Genomic DNA, 20,090 nt, shown 5'->3' on the forward strand with positions numbered 1-20,090 from the left:
CCTGTTTATTTGGTCATGGTAAGGAGGTGGGATTATGGGATGGGAGACATAAAAAAAAGCCCCGTAGCCACTGCTATTCTACCAGGAGTGGATTCTATTATTAAAAAATATATATATATATATATATATTAGCAAATAAAAATCACTACAGACATATTAATCACATAGATTATGCAGTAGAACATAAAATTTAGGTAACTGAAATTTAAACACAGCATTAACTACTAAAGTGTTTTAATGATCTACAAGTTCGATACCGAATTAAACCTTAATAAATTAAAACAGACAGAAATGTAATTACGATAATAATTATTAGTATGAACAAAACCAACACTTCGGTAACTAAAAGAGAAACCAATATATTGAGCCGTGTATTAATTCAGTTTATCACCGCTGTTACAACCTCATAATTTATAGCGACAGATACTGTCGATTTCGAGAATTCGCATAATAAGTTAAATCTCCCGTCACAGTACGGCGATAACGTGATTAAACATTTACCAGAATCATGTATACGATTAATATTCCTTAAAAAACTACATATTTATGTGAATTGTATACCCATATTGAACTAATCTATGAATATTCTAAAATACTATTAATTTGTATAATTTCTTTTGTGTAGTCTTCGGTTTTTCTGGAATCTGTTAAAAAAAAATAGATTATGATTGTAATTGTAACAGCACTTATACATTTATAACTAAGTTCATGTCACTAACTAACACACTAATTAACTATCGTGTTCTGCGAATTACCTTATAATATAGATCTCTAAGAACCTTAAAGCACGTTATTATGGGCTACTTCATAGGTCTTGGAATAAAATACCAGAACTCTAGAACATATTGATCCAGAATAACTTTCAAGCCTTGGATGACGCCTGGTCTAATTAGGTGTGCTAGGCACAAAGATCGCTTACATTTACACTTACGTCCCAACAATAACACGGTCAGACTCATTTACACACGTTACCGAAATTTTTACTATGATCTTTTGCGAAAACTAAAACACAAACATGAGTCATTTGAATTGGAAAAAAACAAACACGACCCTAAAAAGCTCTGGAAGAGTATAAGAACAATTTCCCACACCACGAAAATAAATCAAGTACCACTAGAACTCACCAATATTAAAGATACTGTAACGGAATCTCTGGATTATTCCAATGAATATTTTGCAGGCATAGGTAAAACTCTTGCAAACAAGATACTCACAGCATGCAATGAAACAGAAGTTTCACTCGCTAGTAAGATAATACTCGAAAATACTCCAACGCAATCATTTTTCTTAGGACCCACTGATGAACGAGAAATTGAATCCTTGATAAGTAACTCTAATCTTGACAGTGCTCCTGGACTGGATGGAATATCAAACCGCCTTTTGAATATTAGCAAAAAATATATTACTCCCCCCCTGACGAGCATATGTAATCTAAGTTTATCTCAAGGCATTTTTCCTACTGCCTGGAAAATGGCTGCAATTGTTCCTATTCATAAGTCGGGTAACAAATTGAATCCTACGAACTATAGACCGATTTCTTTATTAGGATCATTCTCAAAAATTTTGGAAAAACTAGTATACAAGCGATTGACAAGTTTTCTTGACGCACATAAAATAATATCTGATAGACAATTCGTGTTTCGCACTAAAAAATCAACGGAAAACGCTGTAGACTTAGTAACAAACATTATTTCTTCCAAACTAGATAAGCAGCAAGCATGTATCGGTGTATTTTTAGACCTCGCGAAGGCTTTTGATACAGTCTGTATTCCTATACTTTTACGAAAACTTGAGCTCCTAGGTATTCGAGGTAATTGCCTGGACTGGTTCAAAAGCTATTTAATGTGCCAAACTCAGTGTGTTATAGTGGATCATAAGAAAAGCAATCCAAGTACAATAGATTTTGGCGTCCCTCAAGGAAGTATATTAGGCCCCACGTTATTCCTTTTGTATATAAATGACATCAAAACTAAAGTATCCAGCTCTGACGTCATCTGTTATGCCGATGATACAGCTCTTTTATTTTACGGGAAAAACTGGGATACTGCACTACACACAGCGGAACAAGCAATGAGGAATATTGCAACTTGGCTACAAAATAATCTTCTCACTTTAAATCTCACTAAAACACAGTACATCTGTTTCCATAAAACGAAAACTTCATCCCCTTCCCACATTTTTGATATTAAAGTCCACACATGTCCTGTTGCTCTATCTGGCCCTTGCTCTTGCAATAGTATAAGTAGGACTACTCATATAAAATACTTAGGAGTCGTCATGGACGAAAACTTAAACTTTAAACAACATCTTAATACAACAGCGAAAAGAGTCCGCAAGCTGATCTATATTTTTATATTTTTAAGAACTTACGCGCTTCGGCATCATTAAATCTGCTAAAAACCATTTATTTTGCAATCGGTCAATCTGTATTATCTTATTGTATCACCGTATGGGGAGGGGCGGCTACTTCACACATGATACTCTTAGAAAGAGCACAGAGAGCTGTCCTTAAAGTGATTTTTAAAAAACCTATTAGATACCCAACACATAAACTATATAAAGACTTAGAACTTCTTTCTGTCCGAGGTATATTTATCTTGCGTGTTATGACAAGCATGCATAAGGAGGTCTTGCATTTGCCTAATTATAAAAACCATCTAGATAGCCGTTCGTACAAGATTCCAACACCAATAATAAATACAACATTTGCAAGTAGATTTAGCCCATTCTTACATACATATATATACAACAAGGTAAATTTAAAATGTTCTATTAAAAATTGCTCGGTCCATCAGGTCAAATTTAAAATACAGAGATGGTTACACACACTCACTTATGCAGACATGGAAGCTATTCTTAAAGTGATAGCTTAGCATTCATATAATGTTAATACTTTGTAACATGTTTAATCAGATACTCACACTCACTCACACCCACCCTCACACACACACACACATACATACACACACACCCAGAGACACACACGTGTACACACACACATATACAGAGTGCACTTTTTGACCTTTCGGTTCATATTGTTAACCTTAGGATGTAAATTGGTTGGCTACAGGACAGGCTACGCCGCAGTGTAGGGACCAAATATAATGTAATATTATGTGATAAAGTGTCTGTATATAATAAATAAATAAAATAAAATAAAATAAATAAAAAAAAAATTTGAGCAGAAATTCAAGAATCATGAAACTTTATTGAAGTAGGCGTTACTTTGCGGAAACCCATAATTATTCAAATGATTTGAGTTATCTTTAGTATAATTCCACCAATATTTGTCTTTAAACAATTCGACACGTGTTCTGCCAAAAATCTGGCACGAGACTGCCAGATTTTGGCGACTCAACATGTCCTGAGGATGCCTCGTGTAGAGGCGAAACACGTGTCGAATTGTTTAAAGACAAATATTGCCGGAATTAACACTAAATAAAACTCAAATCACTTGAATATTCAAGAATTATATTAAACCTTCTTTGACAGAGAAGGCTTACTATAGTAAAGTAGATTATGTAGAGGATAATAATTATGCATGGTTCTTGTCTGGTTCTGAGCAGGCCACCTAAAGTTGTATAATATTATATTAAATAGGCTAAGTTGTAATATGTTTTAAAAGATGGGCTGGGAGTTTCTTATCAGTTCTTCTCCCCATGTCATAGCCCCTTTATAAGCTGATGTAGCTTCATAACATTTACCATGTGTGGTTGCAATATTTATTTATTTATTTATTTATATAACCACACTACATCCATCATTACAGGTTCAACCTAATGCGACAGAGTAATGAACAAATAAAGTTATAACAATACTATCATTGAAACACATATATCGTAAAAGAAAAACTTAATTAACTAGATAATATTACTCTAATTGAATACAAACTATACTATACGCAGCTATAGTGAGTTCACTCATCTTTATATATATATATATTTCTTGTGTGCGTGTGTATGTCACTGAACACCTCCTAAACGGCTGGACCGATTTTGATGATTTTTTTGTTTGATCCAGTGAATTTGAGATTGGTGTGTGTCTTCAGGTGGATTCGAGAATGGTTTAGATTCACAATTAAAGTACCTCCTAAACAGCTGGACCAATTTTGATGATGTTTTTGTTTGTTTCAGTGAATTTGAGATTGGTTTTAGATTCTCAATTCCGTCCATATAATATAATTCTCCTGCTCATGTGTATGTTAGTGAAATCCTAACGGCTGGACCGATTTTTAAAATTTAAGACGTGTGTACAGGACAACGTCTGTCGGGTCCACTAGTATGTATATATATTATGTTATAGTCACTTCCTATGGTAAATATTTATATATCTATTTACGCTTGTAAATAAGCCTATTTTGTAATGTAAACTGTTTCCGGTCACTCGTTTCAACAACCACTTATGATCCCTGCCACTTTGAAACCAAATAAAACTCCAGTTCAGCAAAAGTCCACTCATTCCATCTCGATCTTAATCTTGCTATAACATTGTGTTAATTTTATATAGTACATACAAATAAATCATATATATAAAAAACTCGTGTCACAATTTTAGTTACCATACTCCTCCGAAACGGCTTGACCGATTCTCATGAAATTTTGTGAGCATATTGAGTAGGTCTGAGGATCGGCCAACATCTATTTTTCATACCCCTAAATGTTAAGGGTGGTCCACACGATTTTTTTTTTAATTTGATTATGAGTCAGCATTAAAAAAATACATACAACTTCAAATTTTCACCCATCTACGATCAACAGTTACTTTTGTATCGCGATTTTAATATCGGCAATACAACGTTTGCTGGGTCAGCTAGTCATACACATATAAAATTCTCGTGTCACAATTTTAGTTACCTTACTCCTCCGAAACGGCTTTACTGATTTTTACCAAATTTAATATGCATGTTCAATAGGTTTGGGAATCGGCTACTATCTATTTTTCATACCCCTAAGTGATAAGGGTGACCCACCCCTAAATATTTATTGTTTATTTTTTTGACGAATTTCATTATTTTTATTTTATTATGATTCAACATTTAAAAATACATACAACTTTAAATTTTCGCCATCCTACTACTATTTTTATATTATTCTGTTCCATCCACAGATCCGTGATAGGGTTGCAAGATGGCAATCGAATACAATAATAATTGTGCTACGATATATTTGGTAGGTCTGGGAATCGGTTGCATCAATTTTTCATACCTCAAAAATTTTAACTATTGAATTTTTTTTTTATTACTTTATATGGCAATACTACGTTTTTTGGGTCAGCTAGTTAGTTTATAAAATTTGTAGTTTTTAATTTATTATATTTTCGAATGACTCTCTCATAATATCACCTATATTAAGACATATTTTATGAAAACAAAACAATTACTAAATAAATTTAGACAAACTAGATGTGCAAATGCTAGAAATAAATGAATAAAATAACTGCTAAAATTTGACGATGGAACATTGTTTTGGTAAAGTCTGTATTCACATTTTTTAAAAATACTTAACTCATAAAATGAACCCAAATTATTCTGTAGTATTTTAAAATTATGTAGTAGAATTCAAGATTTACAGTTGATTTTAGTCTAATATAAGACATAGGTATCTTATAGTTTTTCTAGCTTGTCCACAACAATGGTTGCACAATATTATTTTTACTTAAATAATTGTACCAAATTATTTGGTTGGTGACAAATATTTTTTAAACTCCTCGAATGGCGACCACGTACCGGAAGACATAGTGTTGGTAGGCCCCCACAAGATGGACCGACGATCTGGTCAAGATGTGGTTGGATGAGGGCAGCGCAGGACCGATCATGTTGGTCATGGCGATCTTTGAGGGAGACCTTTGTCCAGCTGTGGACGTCTTCCAGCTGATGGTGATGATGAATCTAACATCAATTATTGACTCACATAAAACTATACATAAAGTATATTCATATCTATAAGCACTTTATAGATTTAATGTAGCATGATAAATATACAAACTTCAAGCCAAAGTCTGTTACAGTTTTAGTTAAACTTGATAAAAGTAGTGAAATTTCAGTATGAGCTCTTTTGAATATTTATGACTCACGGATATTGTAAGTCGACACAAGTTTACCGCAGTGCATAAGCGTTAGTCGGGCCGCTATTGTTTGTATACATTTATATATTATGGCTTCAGCTTTGGTGAAATGCGATTCAACAACAACTTCCAGTTTGCATATTTATAAGTCTCAAAGTAGACGTAAAGAAAAATAGCAACGGCACTGTTCCAACACAATGAAAAGTATAAAAAATTTGTTCATATTTTATACGAAGAATTCTGTATGTTGTTTATAATATCAGATCCTTAAGAGAATAGTAAGAACGTGTTTTAGTACATATATATGTATATATAGTAGTATAATAGCTGACGCGACAGAAGTTGTTTTGTTCATAATAAAAAAACGAAAAAAATTGAAATCCAAACGAATTTCGTAAAATCCTTAGCTGACTTGTCGCAAGAAATATTCCTATTAAATTTCAACTCTCTACACCTTACAGTTTCAGAGATATCCTGATGAGTCAATAAATAGGTGGAAATATTTTATTTAAATAAGAGGGCTATATTATATTATAAAATTATATTCTATACAGACTCACTTCGGGAAAAATTCAAGGTGATAAACATCGTAACTCATACATATTAATAATTTTACCAGTGGGAGGTTCCTTTGCACAGGATGTCGGCTAGAGTATGGGTACCACAACGGCACCTATTTCTGCCATGAAGCAGTAATGTGTAAGCATTATTGTGTTTCGGTCAGTAGGGCGCCATAGCTAGTGCAGTTACTGGGCAAACTGGCCTTAACATATAAGATGTTAAGTCTAGTCATGAGCCTTTGGGTTTTTCAAGAATCCTGAGCGGCACCGCATTGTAATGGTCAGGGGGAATCAAGCTGAACGTCCTGCTCGTCTCATCCCTTATTGTCAAAAAAAAATTTGTTAGCAAACATTTCTGAATTCAAGAAAAATTTTGATTAGACTTAATTCAATTCGGTAAGAAAGAATAAACTGTACGTGCAGTGTAATAGGTTCGCTAGGGTTAAGGGCACCTCATAGGTATTGTAATTCAAGGCAGGCATTCATGTGCAGGCTATTTGCACAACCCTAAATCTACCTGGATCCTGGAGCTACAACTCGTGAGTTGAACAAACTTACCGAGACTTAGGGATCATGCAATTAGAACCAGTTTTTGAACGGTTGGCTTAGTGGTTACAGCAGTGGAGCGTATCCCTAGAGCCACGGGTTTACATTTACTAAAGTATAACATAAACTAAACTATACATCTTATGAATATTAATGAAATGTCGCAAAAGTATAAATGTATATTTTACAGATGTTTTAACAAACTGAAGTTTATAATTTAAATCAGAAATTAAAGGCCCCAACGTGTAACAGCTGATATTCATTAAATTACATTAAATAGTTACACTTAACATTCAAAAAAATATACAACTATGTTAGAACCTTGCCGGCGCACCCCGCGCTTCCCGCCCTGTGAAGCCGCGCACTACACACACATTCAGCCTGATGAAGGAACTCCGAATGGTCTGAAACTCGTTAGTCCCAGCATTAACAAACAATTAATAAAGCCGATTTAAATAAAGAGAGTAAATAAAACTAAAAAAACTAAATCTTATAGCACAAAATTTCATTAATTAATGTCAAATTCCGGTATCAACGTGGAGGAAAACAAAATATGTATTAATGTGTCTTTGAATATCTAAAATGAGTATGTAAGAGAAATTAATTATGAAAATGGAGCACGAATATTATTGGGAATGTCAAAAGGGCTGTAAGCAATAAATAAAACAATGAAATATTACCTATAAAAGCAATTTGTAAATCATCCCTATTTGACTACCTAAGAACAGGAGATCTTCCCAAAATTACCTCTAACACGTTTTAAGTGATTTGTAGCGCCCTGGGGCGGCATGTGATCCAGCCATAAGATTTTTGCCAGTTGTGTAAAAATCCATAATAAACATTTTTGTTACACAAGATCTTATAAAAAACTAATTTATCGTGTTTACGTAATACGTTGTTTGTCCGCGAAGAACTTCTACACTACTGAAATGATTTTAATCAAACTATAGTTTTTACTACAATTCGTCACATTTTATATTTTTAACCTACTTCAAAAAAGGAGGAGATTCTCAATTCATCCCTAAGTTTTTTTTATGTTTGTACCTCAGAACTTTCGACTGTGTGAACCGATTTTGCTAATTATTTTTTTATATGAAAGCTGTTGCTTCCCGTCTTGTCCCATTGCAATTTGGTCAAAATCTGACTATGGCATCCATGAGACAACCATAAAAGTCTTAAATTTGCTAAAAGTATGTGCGCGACAAATATACTTTAAGTTTATAGTAAATCTATGTATTATTTTGGAATAGTGTTTTTGAAGTCTGTTGTTATTTTGTTAAAAAAAATCTGTTTGAATAATTCTATGAGAAAATTTTTTAACGCATAGTTTGACAGTTCTGCTGTAATATTATTTTATTGCAAACAACAGGGGAAAACGAAATAACTATATATTCACAATAAAAATAATTCTTTGAGTGACATTTCATTACATAATGACGGTTCATACAATGAACTGGTTACTTTAATTTATATGGCGAAATAACGTTTGCCGGGTCAGTACTTGTTCATACGAAAGAAATAAAACCGAGAAAAGTATAACATCGGACAGTTATTATTCATTCGACCAATTACGGTTGTGATAAAAGTTGTCGTTCGTAATTATGTATGACATGTAAATGGAAAAGTTTTTTTTAACAGAAAATACAGTACTAATTTCAGTTTAATTATAGACGGATAAAATTGTTTTTGATTAAGATTCTCGAGATTACTAACGCAATCGCGGTGCCGCTAGTTTAGATATCGCGAAAAAACCTTTGGTACCCACACAAGAGAAACAAAGACAATTAAAAATTAATTTTCAAGCTCATATTTAGTATTATATAGTAATTCCTGGAGGTCACGTGGGGTTCGAAATTTAAATCACTTTGCCTCACGCTCACAGCAAAAACCGTTTTTGCTTCGAGTTTTCACATAGCAATAGCGCCCTTTTCGTGTTGGAGAGGTGAAAAACTATTTTACACGAAATGCTTACTATTTTTATTTTAAATATCTATTTAGCAAATCTATATATATAAAAATGAATTGGAGTTCGTTTGTCTCGCTAAAACTCGAGAATGGCTGGACCGATTTGTCTAATTTTGGTCTAGAATTATTTGTGGAAGTTCAGAGAAGGTTTAAAAGGTGAATAATTTTATGAAGATGCTCGGAATTAAATAAATACAACAATTTTGTTTTTCTTTATATCTTTCTTAATTTTTCAGGAGGTAAAAAGCAAACTTTTATTTAATTATTGTTTTTTTTTTTTATTATTTTATATGGCAATACAACGTTTGCTGGGTCAGCTAGTACAGGATAATTTTTTTGTTACAACAAAAACATCAAATTATTTGGATGTTGGTATAGTTGTTCCACTTGTCCCAATATTGCGAGTCAAGTTGTCCACAACTTCAGAAATATAGATTCATTATGATCATTATTAGAAGAATAAGATTATCTATTGGTTAGTGATTCGCCCAGCAGTAGCATTGCAGTGCTGATTAAGATACTTGAAAATTCAAAAAGATTTAATGTTTAGTACGTGCACTGTTGGGCTATAAAAATAATCTGGCTATCCTTAGCCACTGTGGTTGGCATCCTGGACAATTGAGCCTCCAAAGGAAAGAAGTACCTATAAAAGGTGTGTTACAAAAGAACGTAGAATGCTAGTGTCAAAGACCGCCAATGTGTGCGCCAATTAGAGAATCAATGAACTCCGACTTTTGTCAATTAAATTCATTTTATTATAAACTATTTGTTATGTTTGTCTATCTAGGACTAATATACAAATAAAATTTGAAAGAAGTGAGGGTTATCACTTTAAAAAGATAACAAATAGTCTAGATTTACAAGAGCGACATCTCAAGTCAATTTCCTAATATGCAAATATTGGGATTGAGCAGTTTATCAACTGTAAAGTAGATCCTGTGGATGAAGCCACAATCTGGGAGTTGAACATAGCATGCAAGATTTTATGTCGATACGTCACTCGAACGGTTAGCTCAGTTGGCAGAGCACTGGCACGTTCGAGTCCCACAACGTTCATAAAATTTTGTTTTCAAGTTTGATTTTCCATTTGATTATCTTTGTTGCAAGTCATTGAACAATCTAACAAAATATACTATTATTTTAGGTGTTTAATAGAAAATATCATATTAATATCATAATGACTTCCATAACAGTGGCTTTTAACGTAATTGATTCGCCTGTGCTATTAACGTAGCAATCCCAAAACTGGCGACATGCTGCAAGTATTGTCATGAATTAAAAGGCATAAAAGGCATTTATTTCCTCAAAATTGATTCCTTTAGAATTATTTTTGATGTCATTTCTAATATACTAGATGCTATTTCCGCTTCGGAAACAAATGGCGCTCTGAGAGAAAGCGCAAGAAACTCGACCAGCGCTTTTTTTGCGCTCATTTTAGTCGAATTTCTTCACTATTCATCGTTTGACTGAACAAAACACAGACAAACGAAGATTATAAAAATAAAATTGGATAAAACTCTACATGGAAGGTTCCTTTGTTTTAAGCTGGTCAGGTAAAGAAAACCTAATGATCCGATACGTATCCGAGGCACTCTTGAATGGACAGCCTTTTAACTCTTTTTGTACTCAACATTGTTGCGTTTACAAACGAGGTGACTTCGTGAGTGGGATACACAATCTTCTTAGGGCAGGGTAAATACGATGTATTTCTCAAACTTTATACAATTTATTCGTTTCTACATTTTGTAAAGATATGTCATATTATATTACATATAAGATGTTGAACAGTTTTGTCTTTATTTGCGCACAAGTGGCACTTGCCATTTGTATTTCTCTTCAATATATGTCGTGTTTGTGCTGGCTCGTTAGCACAGTAAAGTAATTAGATACGGCTCTTTTTTCTTCAGCCATTTACAGGTAAACTCTTTTCATACATCGGCAATGTCAAGGATCAATAATTAATACATGGCGAAAGCCTGATTACGCTATTAGTCTTTATATTATGAAAGAGAGCTTGGGAACACTATGAAATAGGATAGATATATGGATAGATTTTAGGATATCATCACCACCATCTGGATGAGTGGCGGTCCTCCACAGTGAGGTTTTCAAGGAGATTTCTTCCACGTACTATAAAACTGTGGAATGAACTTCTTGTGCGGTGTTTCCAGGACGATACGACATGGTACCTTGAAAAAAAGCGCGTACACCTTCCTTAAAGGCTGGCAACGCTCCTGTGATTCCTCTGGTGTTGCAAAAATTGTGGGCGGCGGTGATCAATTTACAACAGGTGACCCGTACGCTCGTTTGTCCTCCTATTCCATAAAAAAAAATAGGCTGATTGACCGTAATTTCCGATTTCCGATGGGTCGCCCTTCTTAAATAGTATTATGTCGGATTTACACTAGTGTACTAGTACAGTTTTTTTGCTATAATACTAGTACTAGTATAGAATTTGTGCTCCTAGTTTAGCAAACTTCGTTGGTGCAACCATGTGGCCCGGGCCTTTTGTTCATTTCTTTCATTTGTTCGTAAGCTTTGTAAGATGTCCTTATGTTTTGAAAATGAGAGTTCAGGTCGCCTTCTTATTATTTTTTATCTACTTTTTTTGGCAAAATATATCAACCCTTCAGAACCTTTCTGTCGTATTGTCTTACGGGGTTCTTATATCTTATACATTTTCACACAATATTGTTATTTCATATAATTTGACTTTATTTACTCCTATAACTAATAAAATTATACAAACCTGGCTAAAATTGATAACGATATATATTTATGAAGTTGTGGACTATTTTACCAGAATAAGTTGTACAACTATACCAACACCACAGAGTAGGGATGGATACTTACGTATTAACAAACATCGAATTAATTTGTCCAAATAATCAAGTATTTGTTACACAGATATTAAAAATACACAAAATGATAAGCATTTTGTGTAAAACCATTTTCTTATTTGTGTTCAGTATACAAATTGCGCGAATATGAGCTTGAAAATTAAATTTTCATTGCCCTTGTTTCATTCGGGTAATAGAGTTTTCTCGCAATATGTAAATTTTTGTGTCACATATTAGAAAATAAATTGTAGATCATATATTTTATTACATAGGTATTACCTACCAACATTTTAAACCAAAATTTAGGTATTTGTAAAGTGTTGAATAACACTTTACAAATACCTAAATTTTGGAGACAGAAAACTTAATTAGCTACAAATAGGTAATTATAATATTTTAATAGGAAATTTATAAAGATTTTAAACAAAATAGAAAATTTAAATAAATAATTATAAAAGTTAAAAGTAAGTCTGGTAAGTATTTTCTGACTTTATCACATTCGGAGAGGCCATTAAAACTGCTATAATTCTAAGACAGATATATAATACATACTATGTCTATAAAAAGGCTGGCTTTAAAATATATTCTTGTACTTAAAAACTTCTTATTTTATTTTTTGCAACATATGGAACCAGTTTTATTTTTTTAGAAACTTTGACGATTTCCCGCCATTTCTTCGAGATCGATATTAAACCACAAAAATGTAATGGAGTGTAAAAGAAAACAGAATTGTTTAAGAACCTTTGAGAGAATGAATTGCAGAGTCTGTTTTACACAATGTGGGTATGGGGCCGTTAGTCATTGTCAAGACACTTCAAAAGCTATGTATTCGTCGTATATTTGTTTATCTATCTACATATACTATCAATTATAAGATATACCAACACATCCTTTATTCGTTCTTTATTATTTATGCAGCCGCGTGCTTTTAAAAACAAATCAGGATGTTTATTCTGACAAATAAAGACTTTACTGAAATGATGAAAAAAAAAAATATCAGTGGAACGGCAACAGTGTTCTTAAAGACAATATAAGCATAATTTTCTCCTTAGTCATGTGTCAACTGCGTGTCAATCACCAAGCCAAAGTACGCCTTAAAAAAGTGCTTAAATAATACGTTAACGACCCAAAGAAAAAATGGTGTAACTTATCACCGGTAAGTTTAATTTAATTATATGAGACAGGTTGACAAAAGTGTAAATAATTTTATAGTACAAATATTTTTTCATTAAATATGTTACAATTATTGACAAGTATTAACATCCCTTTCTCTCACGCTTGTCAGAATGAGACAGGTAAAAGGACGCGATAAGCACACAATCAGAAATGAAAACTATAGAGTCGCTCTTCTTTTAAAGGCTCAATGATTAGCAAAGTTGAATTTTGTATAAGGAAAGTCATTGATAGGGTCGTTTTTTTAACTTTGTGATTTGAAATCATATTTTGAATAAAAAATATTTTTATTTGAATACACATAATAAGGTATTTCTATATGTTATACGAGTCTTCACACCGTATAATTTAAAGTTGCGGTAAAAACAAAAGAATATCATTTTATTTCCAAGCAAAATGGATTCTAAATTGAATCTATACGAGTGCGTAACACTCTAGTACTAACTACAGTATAATCCCTTGATCTGCACATTGCATCACTGTGAACGTAGCGGAGTTATCCATTCGGTCGACACTGTTAAACAAGTTGGAGTGATTCGTTCACACGATCTCCGTATACCATTTTTATTGCTAATCATAGAGATTAACAGTGTTTTACTAAGGAATTATAAATTATAATAATATTTTTTATGTGGTATGCGTTAATTACAATGAACCGTCTGTTTGATACATTATAATATGAACCGTTAAAGTTATAAGACCGTATCAATACCTGTAATATACTTTTAAATTATTAAAATCAGACATTAAAAGCTATAACAAATTTAAAAAGTCAATCTAACGAAAATAATGAAATAAAACTTTATAGTGAAAATAATCAATCTATAGTCCGACTTAGTAGACTTTCCACTACCCCGAGATCAGTATCTACGCGAGTGACACCGCGGGGCATTACTAGTGTTTTTAAACCAGAATACTCACCTAACACAAACCTGGCTAACGATGTAAAAATCATGTCCATTAATCTCTGATGCCTCGCTAAGGATTAACAAACTCTTCTCTAATTGCAATTTGAACAAAAAACTTAAAGCGAAGTCATCTCGCATTGCAGGTTTTATAGTCCGTGTTTTAAAAAAGATAGATGTAACTAAATGGGTAAAACAGCATATTTCGAGAAGTGAAAAATATTACAGTTCACTTAATACAAAATTAAAGTATCACATTTCGTTAATACAGTATCATATCAAGTCTCATGTATTTACTTATCTTCTTTAATTAAAGTCTAAATTAGAGTTTGCTTAAGTTCTGGTTCCAAAAATTACAATAATCGTAACTAGATTAAGATTAATTAATTAGATTGTATAAAAATACGCAATTCAGTGGATATTAATTAATATATCTGTAATTGTTTAGGAATAGTTTCTTTGAAGTCGGTTGTTTTTTGTTCATTTCTTTTTATACACAAGATATTGAAGGATTTTTCTCTACAAGTCGTATAATTTGGAAATAGAAATATATTTATTTACCATGCAGTGTGACAGTAACATATTGCAACAACACTTGGTAAATGTCATGAAGTTACATCATTTCATATAGGGGCTTGAAAAAGAACAAGGGGCAAGTGGAAAAGAACTGGTAAGAAACTCCCAGCCCATCTTTTAAATCATATACTTAACTAGCTGACCCGGCACACGTTGTTTTGCCATATAAAGTATAATTCACGCGATAGTTTTATAAGTAATAAAATATTGCCTATATTATAGCCTGTACATCATTTTGTTCTATTGTCAATAGTTTTTGCAGCGCACGCAAAAATAGGTTTTCGATTTTACACCTTGTGTTACAAAATAGCAATTTTATTACGGATCCCTAATTTTGAAAAAAAAAAACATAGCCTATAGCCTTCCTCGATAAATGGACTACCCAAAACTGAAAGAATCATTCAATTCGGACCAGTAGTACCAGAGATTAGCGCGTTCAAACAAACAAACAGCTTTATAATATTTATATACTTAATATATACAATGTAATATTATACAATTTTAGGTGTAGTTATTTGATTTTTCGGGGCAGCTAGTAATATTATATGTACGAACCTAAACTATGAAGATATAATTTATTGTATTGTTGGAGCCAACCAAAATAAGTCTAAATCGAATAACTTTTTAAAAGGCCTTTTTATGCCAGATATAAATTAACAAAAAATACTAAATTATGTGTCAAATACAATAAAGCTTACGTTAACGTTATAAAAACAAACTGGAAATTTATTTAATTTAATATATTTATCTCAAGTGTTCATAACGCGACGCGTCAGTTTGACTCGTTTGCAAATTTTTAATAAAAAACAGAAATATAAGTTGATCGACGACAGTCCACGAAATATTTTTCAACATTGCCTCCGGGAGCACTCAACACGCAGATTTGAAATAATATCTCCCATATTTCTGACGACACAAACAATTTAAATTTTGTAGAATACGACCGAAAGAAATTACAGAATTCTTTGCCCATTGTGACCATTTAATAAAAGACGACTGTTGAATATATGACGTTGATTGCAAAATATTAGTCGGGTTTGGGAGAAAAGTGTTAGTTTTGGTTAACAAGAAAGACGAAGTATTTCCTTCTGTTAGTGAATAGTTACATAATATTATAAATTATAATTTAAAATCAGATAATCGCTAACGAAATATTTACGGGTTTGTATCAGTTCTTAATATAAACTAACTAAAACTTATCTTATCTTGTTTAACTTGTGTAAGTATAACTAATCTTGTTTGACAAAGGCTTACTATAATATAGTAGATTATGATATAGAGGATAATGCTGCATTGTCTGGCTATATATACTTTATGCTAATGCCATAATAAAGTATGCACATATATACTTTATTATAAAATTGTTTAAACTTTATTAAAAAAGAAGGGCCTCCCTTAATTAATAATGGAGATCACAATATAATTATTTTCTTTGCAATTACTTATTGCGCCAAAAACTGGATCAGTGTATGATTCTTATACTAATCTACTACTTAATACTTTTCTAATTTAGATTCAAAGTTAAAGGTTTTTTAAATAAAGTTTTTCTTATATTCAGATAAACTTGCTGAAGCTCATCTTTATATTATATTCATTTGTTGTCAGTAGTAAGCACTTTTTGCGTATTTAATCTTAAGCAATTCAAAGAAAAGTAAATAATAAAATAATTTCAAGTCCCACCTACCTCAAGCACAATCCCGGCATTAACTTTATGTTCCATTCACTAACAAGCGTGAAAAACGACAAGATTAGTGTCACGTCGTTACAAATGTGGTGCAATGTTTTTGCTTGCATTTCCGTACTAGAATCGCAGGTGGGTTTGTTACTGGTGATTAATTGGAAGGGGTGGTGGGGTATTTATAGTGTGTCGGAAGTGGCTATTGCCTTGGGCGAGAGTTATCACTTATTGCATGCTTAAAGTATAGACGATTTCGCTGGGTTAAAAATTAGTGTAATAAACATCCATGAACATTGTTGTTTATTTTATTTACATTTAAATAACTAACAAATGCAAACTATAAATGATTTACGCTGATGATTATTTATATAATAATAGTATGTTATACAAATTATATTTTATGTAGTGAAATGATAATTTAATATGGCTTCTGCGCTCCTCTCGTCTACCAACCACAAGGGTCTATTCTTGGACCGTTCCTTTTCCTAATAGTAATCATTTACTTAATCTTCTGCTACATTTATAGTTGAAATTTTATTGATTGATTCCAAACTACTGAGCTAAAGATAAAACAATTAACTAATGTAGATACTGCTCGCCTAGTTACATGAGTGATCTTTATAGTGCAATGTCAAAGGTTTTTTTAAAGTGCGGTATAGGTTTTTGTAGCATAAATAATTGAATAAAAATGCACGGAATGAAAATAGAGCAATCTTGCGCAGGAGCTTGCAAAATAAAACGTTTGAATGCAATTTGATTTACTAAAAGAGGTCAACAACTTTCTCGAATTTCACCTTCGCACGACACGCCACAAGTTAGGATATCATCCCCACCATCTGGATGTGTGGCGGTCCTCCACAGTGCGGTTTTCAAGAAGCTTTCTCCCTCGTACTACAAAGCTGTGGAATGAACTTCCTTGTGCGGTGTTTCCGGGACGATACGACATGGGTACCTTCAAAAAAAGCGCGTACACCTTCCTTAAAGGCCGGCAACGCTCTTGTGATTCTTCTGGTGTTGCAAGAGAATGTGGGCGGCGGTGATCACTTAACACCAGGTGACCCGTACGCTCGTTCGTCCTCCTATTCCATAAAAAAAAACCGTTCTTGTCTGTCTGAGACATATCTTTTTGAATGGGAGGTTGACGTTGACGTTCAATGGGTGATTTTAAGATCAGATTATGAATAAAATTTGAATTTGTTCCCGATTGTTCTATTTCATCTTTGCTCAAAATTGCAAAAAAAAATCCGCATAAAAAATTATAATCATGAGAAAATATATCACACATACAACTGCAATATTTTCAACTGACTGTAATAATTTCTAGAACAAGAAATAATTATTGAATTAAAATACGCGACTTCCGTACTTAATTACCCACATTAACGGTTTCTGCGTACATTACAATTACACAAATTATTCATTCATTGGCAGGAAAACTGAAACGGATAATTATTATTTTGTTAAGTCCGAGCTATGGCGTAACATTTATTTGTAATTAATGGATGTGTATATTATTATAACTGTATTTCCTGAACCATTTTTTTATTAATTGTCTTAACATTAAATTCAGCAAAAAAAAACAATATCTTTCAAAATATATATTTTCAAATACTGACTAGCTTCTGCCTGCGACATCCGCTAGGAATGATATAATTTGGTTGTTCAGGAATGTTTAAGAATTTCATCTTAAAGACATTTATTGTTACATGTATTGCAACAAACAAAGATTAATTATTATTTTTATTTTAATATATTTTACAGTAAAAAAATGATGAAGGATGCAGTTCCAGTATCAACAAAGAGGTTTGCCCGCTTGATCTTTGACTTGATCAGTCTCTTCAGGGAGAAAATATGCAAAATTGTAAGTTTTAAACCGGCTGCTGTCACTTAAACCAGCATCATAATGTTATTAATTGTAATAAATGCTTTGAAGTCATATTTTAATTAGTTTGAAGTACTGATATTATGTCATATAGTATATTCTTAGTTTTCTCTTAGTTATTTATAACATGCGACGAGTGTAGTACACGGTAAAATCCGAATGGGTTTATATTTGTACTTAAATTTAAGTAAATTGTAAAATACTTTCTATGTGTGTAAAATAAATAAATAAAAAAAAACTATTTATCATAGTTATTTATGACTATTCTTTCTGACAGATAAACCATAATGCAGAAGGTGTATGAGTTTGAGAGTGAGTTAGTGCTTACAAAGTTGGTAAAGGTGATGATAATCATTATCTCATTACCTAATCAAAAAATCACTCCCAGTGATTCTACAACTCTGGGTTTATTAACTAATATAATACAGAATATTTAATTTATTAAACTAAAACCTGGAGTTCCCTTCAGGAGTGCCTCAAATGTATAAAAAATCATAATTACTATAACAGTAAATTAAGCAATAATATCCAAAGAACATTTCATTATTTCCTGACTGATAATAATATAGCAACTAATCTAACTCGACCGGACTCAGTATCAAATGAGAAAACTATAAGAGCAGAAGCAATAGGTTATTAATCACCGAACGATATAGAAAAATATTATCGTCATGTGTTTCCGACATTGTAAGATTAACACGTCTTTCTGAAATTGGGGTATCGACAATATCGTATGACGTCAGAAGATATATTAAAAGTGTCGACAAATATTTAATTTGTGTCTGTTGGTATTTTTCATTTTCAAAGTTTTAGGGTGAGTGTCGGCAAAGTTTATCACGGGGAGTGTTCCGAAGAGCTGTTTAACCTGATAATCCTGCCGCTGAATTTCACCTTCGCATGACACGCCACAAGTTAGGATATCATCCAAACCATCTGGATGTGTGGCGGTCCTCCACAGTGCGGTTTTCGAGGAGCTTTCTTCCACGTACTGGTGTAAAAGGGTTCTGGTATAGATTTATTACTTAGACAACACTATGGCGCGATAACTACTGACTCTAAGCAATGACGACACCTTAGTAACTAGTAAGCGATAATCATTAATACAGTGTGGGAAAAGTTAGTCTGTTTCAAAAACCCGTCGCGACCGCACGATTTTTTATATCTTCTATCTACTAGTATGTTTATTAAAAGTTGTTTTTTTTAACTCAACTTAGACACACCACGTAACAGTACCTTTAAAAAAAGCGCATACACCTTCCTCATAGGCCGGCAACGCTCCTGTGATTCCTCTGGTGTTGCAAGAGATTGTGGGTGGCAGTGATCGGCTCGTATGCTCGTTTGACCTCCTACTCCATAAAAAAAGTATGGTGTATTAGTAAACAGAAGAAGTGTCTTCGTGATAATTTTTTGTTCCTTTGGAAAGTAAATCTTCTCACACTTCTTCAATTTGGGACTCCGGACCAAAGTGCTTTGATTGCAGCAAAAGAATAATATTTTTTTTCTGTTGAATAAAGCTTTTTAATTAGATTCAAAGGCTATTTCATTAATCAGTGTTTGCAGTGTTTTTTTTTTATTAGATTAGGTAGGAATTGATAATACACATAAATGATGCAGCATTAACTTACATTCATTTGATTATACGAATTCATTTGTTAAAATTTTCTGTGTGTGCTCAGAGATCATGTTTCAATGTTTATAATATACGAATTCCGAGTTTTGTGCAATAATACTGAATTTTTAAGTATTTAATAAAATAGTATCTTGCTATTAACAATCACTTAACATTCTTGTAACTTCAAATGGATGTCCTTCAAATTGTATTAACTACAATGTAAGTAAGTAAATAAATAAATAATTTCATAGTTTTTTATTGATGTTTAAAAAAATGCCAATTTTATAATG

The sequence above is a fragment of the Leptidea sinapis genome, chromosome 11 (assembly GCF_905404315.1).
Source record: "Leptidea sinapis chromosome 11, ilLepSina1.1, whole genome shotgun sequence".
Classification (NCBI taxonomy): Eukaryota; Metazoa; Arthropoda; class Insecta; order Lepidoptera; family Pieridae; genus Leptidea; species Leptidea sinapis.